We start from the raw sequence: 7,072 nt of genomic DNA, 5'->3' as shown, positions 1-7,072 counted from the left end.
GAAATCCATCGCTTTGGTATATGAATGAGCTAACGGTGAGGCGGCCCTCATGCAGCTTGTGTGGACTCAAGCGTGTCAACCCTTTTTTCTCTGTGTGAGTCTATGCAAATGCTTTCCCACGGAGCCAATACCACTAGCCCCTGGCTTTATCCGTGTTTCAATAGAACTGTCATTCTCTTAGAAGAAATCCCTTACAGTTGTTCGCTTTACAGGCTGGCTCAGTCTATAGCAAAGAAGTCCAAAGAGCTCCCTTGCTGGAAGAGGAGAAGGCAGCCCATGTGAGAAGTTGGCTGGGTCAGAGTTTTCTTCCTTTGCTCACCCATAGTGCGGTTATAGTGAGCAGAGATAAACTGGGGTTTATTAAACCTATTAGTGAGACAGGACAACTCACATCAGTGTATGTTACTGTGTCACGGTCAATGACACAAGCTTTGGAGCCTGGAGGCTGGTTTGATTATTTGCCCTAGCACTTCCTATAAGGTTGAGCTTGGGGAAGCTATTCAACACTGTCAGTTTTTCAAACGGAGATAAAAGAAGCACCTGGCAGGACTGTGGTGATGTCTGAATGAGACAACATGATGCAGCTTAAAAAACGAGTATGATGATCACATTACCTTAGCCAACCCAGAAAAAAAAATACTAGCTTCTGATAATAAAGTGGATATTTAAAAGCTTCCTCATTTGAAGTACGTCCGATGAAGCTTTGCTTGCAAAGACCTTCATTTCACTGACCTTAAGGCCTGGAGGCAGCCCAAGCTTTGGGCATGAGTTCTCCAGTTTCTTCACCACGAGAACTATGGCTTCACTAGATGGATGTGTCAGTTTAGCAAACTCAGCACCCTCATTGTAACACGCAAGACTCAAAGCGTAGCCTTCTTCGAGGTGCCCTCACATGCTCGTGGGAACAGCGGGTTAGCTTGTACCTGTCAGCATCACTCCCAGAATCATGTCACTGATGAGACACAAGATGTGGAGCTGCGAAAGGCAAGGACATTTCCACCCTGAGCTTGGGGCTTATTTGCATTAATTGAGGCTGAATATTCACAGGTTGCCAAGCTCTAGACAGGTTTTCACAAGCCTGCGGACGGGATGACAGTATTTACAGTACTTTGAGCTAACTCTTACTGTTGGGGAATTCATAAATATGTAGGACCCTCACTGTGCAGCCACTAGCATGATTTCTGGGCCTCTGCTCTTATTTTAGGGTCTTCTTTAGTCCAGGAACTTGTTTCAAATGACAAATATTTACCAACTTCCAAATTCCAACTGAAGCCAGGTGTTACCTTTCCCAGGAACCCTCTTGGGTCTGTGGGTGTCTTCTAAGATCCCCCAATCTTCCCAGCTGCAGACTCTCCTTCACACTTGATATGTTTCTTTGCTCTTTCCTCCACCAACACAGAAAAATAAACACCATACAAGTTAAATAATATCATCTTATATGACCGAATTTATATATTATGGGGCATAACTTTGTGCTTTCTGTGGCTTCTTCCCTTAGAACTGTATAGAGTTTAGAATTTTGGTCCTGCCTCTACTTACCTTATCAGAAGAGTAACATCCCCTTTCATGTATACTGTACAGGATAGCATAAGAAATACAAGAAACAGACAATTTTGTTTCTTGGAATAACATGTAAACAAATAGAAATTAATGTTGATCCCACAATCAGTAATAGCAAAATATATTTTGAACCGAAATATAGGCCAACAAAAACATGAAGAGTTGGGGATAAGCAGAATTAATGTATTCTAAGGTCTTTGAAGTTTCTAGAAAGGGGATAAAGACCTCATTTGCATTGTGCTTTGATAATTCAAGAGTGCTTGCATAACACCAAGAGATTGGTGTGTATAGAGTTTCACATTAATAGAGAAAAGATGGGACAATAAAAATCCATTCCTACCCTCCAAGTCGAGGAGACAGAGAGGGAAAGAAAGACCATGTGGAAAAAACACGCAGTGAGTGGTTAGAATATTTATGACTGTCGGGCTGAGTTGTGTCCCCTCTTTCACTTGTAACTGTCATATCTGAGTCTCTGGCACCAAGGTGAGCTAGGTAAGTAAGCAGTAAGAAAGGCTACATGTGGCCATTAGGGTGAGCTTTTAATCTAAAAATTATTTTAAGGGGAAGGCATAAGGGCACATACTCAGAAGAGAGACCCTATGAAGACCAAGAAAGATGAAAGCCATAGGTGAGCTATGACAAGATGTCTCAGAAGAGACAACCCCTTGCTCTCAGGCAGGTGCTCTGTAAAACTGCCAGAGAACAAGTACCCATGGTTTGAACCAGATATCTGGTATGTGGAAGCTCTAATAATGAAGATAGTTGTTAGATTTGTCAGTATTGACATCCAATGTATGCAGACTGTATGCTCCACTTAAAAGATGCAAACTGGAAGCGGTTAGTTACATCAAGACACTTATGCCATGGTTGCATCTGTGGGCACAGCTTGGCATGCGGTTTAGTATCGTAGCACATAGACTCTATATCAATACTGGTGACTGTTCTCCTGTAACCCCCTTCGCAGTACCTCTGGTACTGTGAGTGCCAATCGTTGGGGAGGAAGGAGGTTCAGTTCCTGCTCGGTTTCCTTGGGTCCTGTATCCAGAGTGTGTGGTGTCTTCTGCAATGGTCTTACTGTTTAGTTCCACTGGGAAACCAAAAGCAATGACAATAGCCTATACTGTTATGGAAGAGAATATCTTGCCGACAACTTGTGGAAAAGTATCCCGCACCTGCACTGAGATTTCTTTTCTTTGAAAGCACATGGCCACTAGGAACAGCCTTAAGCCCCAATGGAATGTCCTTCCAATCAAGCTAACCCCTTCAAAATCACATCTTAGCGTGTTGATAAAAGACTAGATTTTTTTTTAAAAAAAGTTTACTTTTGAGAGTATAATTACATAATTTTTCCTTTCACTTGTGTTCTTCCAAACCTCATGTGCGTCCTCTTGATCTCATTCAAATTCCTGGCCTCTTTAATTGCTGAGAAATGCACACACACACACACACACACACACACACCTTTCTCAGTTCACATTCTTCTCTCTCTCTCTCTCTCTCTGTCACATACACACACACCACACACACTAAGATACACATATGTGTGTGGTCTGTGTGTGGTGTGTATGTATGTATATATGTGGTATGTATGTATGTGTTTTCGAGGCTGCTGATGATTTGATGTCTTAAAATCAATTGGCATGCTTTCCTTGAGAAAACTGTTTCTTCCACCCAACATTCCTACTTGCCTATAGTTGTTTGTCAAAGATTGAGGCCTCTATTGGTTTCTCCTCATCCATACTGATATGCTCATTAGTGTCATCCTGGTTCAGGTTGGTTTTTTTTTTTTGTTTTTTTGTTTTTTTTTTTTTTTGGAACAGGGTCTTTCTGTGTAGCCGTGTCTGTCCTGTACTAGCTTTGTAGGCCAGGCTGGCCTTGAACTTCCAGTGATCTGCCTGTCTCTGCCTCCCTGAGTGCTGGGATTTCAGGTGTGTGCCACCATGCCTGGCTTGTTCAGGTCGTGTTTAGGCCACCATATTGGTGAGACTTCATGGGTGTAGCTTCTGAAACTTCTAGGAGACACTATTTTACAGCGAACTCCTTGCCCTCTGGCTGTTAGAATCTTTCCATCCCTTCTTTTGCAATGATCCCTGAGCCTTAAGTATAGGAGTTGTTTTGTAGATGTATCAGCTGGAACTGGTCTCCACAACTCATTTTGATCAGGTGTGGTTTTCTGTGGTGGTCTCAGTCCGTTGCAAAGAGAAATTTCCTTGAGAGGTAAGGTCCACCCTTACCTGTAGGTATAAGGACAAATATTTATGATGTAGTTAGGGATTACGCTGGTTGAGTAAAGTGGCATTTGTAGGTTCTCTTCCAAGATCCATGACCTCACTAGTCCTTGGTAGTTGGCAAGGTTTCTAATGCCAGGCATGATTTTCCTACTGTTGGTTGGGCCTTAAGTCCAATTAGAGAGCTGCTGGCTACTGCCAAGGTGAGTGTTCCACCAATACTTCGGGTTATCATGCCATGCTGGTTGATATGATAAGCAGTAGGTTTCTATGTGGTTTTCTTTTTTCTTTCATTCATCCCAATTGCTTTCTGATTGGATCCAAAGCCTGCTCCATTGGGAGGAATGTATGCACAAGCTCAAAACTGCTCAAAAGTTTATGCGCCAGGAGGCCACAGGCTCCACGGGGAAATCTATTACTGATGTTTGGACAAATTGGCATGTAGTTAAACTGCTTGTAAATATTTATGTTTATACCCATAGGCTAGTGTAGCTCTTAGTCTTGGTCAGAGCAGGCAATGGTTCAAGTGGAGACTCAAAATGCTGAGAAGTGACTGTTTAGTGCTGGACCATAAGTGGGACATCTCCTTGTGAATCCCCTCCAAGGCCCACGAAACACCACAGAAGAGGAAGTGAAAGTACCATGGGAACTAGAGAATGGGAAAGTGTGACGCGGGATGCCCTTTTCTGGATACATGATAGCTATAGTAACCATGAACATCTGTGACTGTGAGCACAGATATTGGAAAAGACGAGACAAGGCATGAGGGAAGAAGGGAATTTGCAGGAGTTGGAAGGGAATGACAGACAGAAGTGGGGTGTGGATGCAATCACAGTGCATTATCAACAAGTATGATATTGTCCCCTAAATTAAGAAGACTCTGCTGTTTATCAAGACCAATTCATCCACTCACTTGCCTATCCAGTACTCATCTGTCTACCCATAGCAAAAGCAGTAGTCTTTCTCTCTCCAAGCCGACACTTTCTTCATTAAGGATTGGATATGGAGTTGAATTTTGTTGGTCTTACCTACTTCTAAGAACTGCAGATGCAGCTGAGCTAGAGACACTCTCTCTCATGTTTCTCTTACCTTGCATTCCTGGATGAATATCATTTATGGGATTCTTCCCATCCAGCTCTAGACTCAATACACATCTTAAAATGGGTAGCGATGAGAAGGGCTTTCAGCCATACTGGAGTTCACATATGGCTCAATCCTTTGGAATCTTGTAAGCCTCTCTTCTCAACTATTAAACACACCCTACTTTTTTTTTTTTTAACCTTAATGCTCATAGTGAGGTTTGGAAACAATTTATCTTCCAGTAAATTTACACCAAAATAGCATACCTCCAGAATATCAGTCCCATGGTCTACTTCTTCTTTTTTTTTTTATGTTTTCATTTTTGTCTTTATTTATTTATTTATTTTTATTAGTAGTTACATTTTATTAACTATGTATCCCAGCTGTATCCTGCTCCGTCCTTCCCTCCCAATTCCACCCTCCCTCCCTCATCTCCTCCCTGCCCCTTTCCAAGTCCACTGATTGGGGAGGACCTCCTCCCCTTTCATCTGACCCTGTTTTATCAGGTATCTTCAGGACTGGTTGCAAAGTCCTCCCCTGTGGCCTAGCAGGGCTGCTCGTTTCATTTTTATTTTTATTTATTTTTTTTATTTTTTTATCAGTTACATTTTATTAACTCTGTATCCCAGCCGTGTCCCGATCCCTCATTCCCTCCCAGTCCCTCCCTCCCTCCCTCATCTCCACTGTGCCCCTTTCCAAGTCCACTGATAGGGGGGACCTCCTCCCCATTCATCTGATCCTTTTTTATCAGGTATCTTCAGGACTGGCTGCAAAGCCCTCTTCTGTGGCCTAACAGGACTGCTCCTCCCTTCAGGGGTGGGGAGACCAAAGAGCCAGTCATTGAGTTCCTGTTAGAAATAGTCCCTGTTCCCCTCACTTTGGGAAACCAATTGGTTACTGAGCTACCACAGGCTACATCTGAGTGGAGGTTCTAGGTTATATCCATACATGGTCCTTGGTTGAATGTCAGTCCCAGAAAAAACCCTGTGCCCAGATATATTTGGTCCTTGTGGAGCTCCTATCTTTCCCCATCAGACTAACTCCCCTTCTTTCTTATGATTCCCTGTACTCTGCCAAAGGTTTGGTCATGAGTCTTTGCTTTGAAAACACTGCTAGTTAGAGTCTTTCAGATGCGCTCAGTAGACTCCTGTCATACGTTCAATGCACATCCCATCTGTCTTTCTAAACGAGGATTGATCATCTTACCCCATGTCTGCTCAATTGATTATCTTTTTTAGGTGTATAGGGTCTACTTCTTAATGAAGAAAATGTTGGCTTGGCAAAGGACCGTGGTCCAGGAGGGGTTCAGCAGTCGGCTCCCTATGAGTGGTTACTTCTGAAAAGCTGATTATTACCATGGAGGTTTACTGAATAATTGTTGACTAAAGATAATGAAGAAGCTGAAATGCCTGAACTGTGCCTCAACAACTCAGTTGGCATTGGCTTGGACATACCCTGACCTCATGAGGTCAGTGGAAAGGTCCCAAGCTTCTGATTTAGAATACTAGGAAAGAAAACCATTTACTCCTGGATAAGTTTCTTAACACCATTGTTAGTTAGTGTAATTTTCAATTTCTCAATTGAAAAATGGAATGAGTATCTATCAGTATGATTTAGACTTCTTTTTGTGACAATCATTAGACCTTCATCTAAGCTAGTCTCAGCAAAACAAAGAGAGATTTATTTCTAGGTTGCTGGAGTACTAATTATTACCCAAGGATAGCAGGAATTTGGACTAGGAAAGCCATAAGGAATCAGGAAGAAATGAGATCTTTGATTTTCTTCATTCTTCTTTGGAGAATCCCAATTCTACCCTCAAGACTGGTTTCTTGGCCACTAATAAAGGCACTGGACAGTAGGGAGGGCGCTACTGCGAGATGTAGGTGTGAGCACCTTTGTTTTAAACTGTTTATATGGGGATTTGTCATGCTGGCAGCCCGGGGCTTATCCAGAGCTGGTCCTCATGTTAGATGTCAGTGCTATGGCTCATGCAACCTCTGCAGCCCATTAATTGCTACAGATGTCCTGCCTTTAAGGGTTCAGGAAAATGGTCGTCATGGCACCCAGCTGAGCTGCTGGCTTATGGAGAGATTTGTCGGTGTCTTTGGCACACGGTTTTGTCCAGCTGTTAAGGGTGTCTTGCTGCTTGCAAACAGCTGGTTGAGAGTGGGAGCTGTGGAGAGCCGACAGCTGTCTCCAAAAGT

The sequence above is a fragment of the Meriones unguiculatus genome, chromosome 7 (assembly GCF_030254825.1).
Source record: "Meriones unguiculatus strain TT.TT164.6M chromosome 7, Bangor_MerUng_6.1, whole genome shotgun sequence".
Classification (NCBI taxonomy): domain Eukaryota; kingdom Metazoa; phylum Chordata; class Mammalia; order Rodentia; family Muridae; genus Meriones; species Meriones unguiculatus.
The sequence above is the reverse complement of the archived record's forward strand: the minus strand, read 5'-3'. Positions refer to the sequence as shown.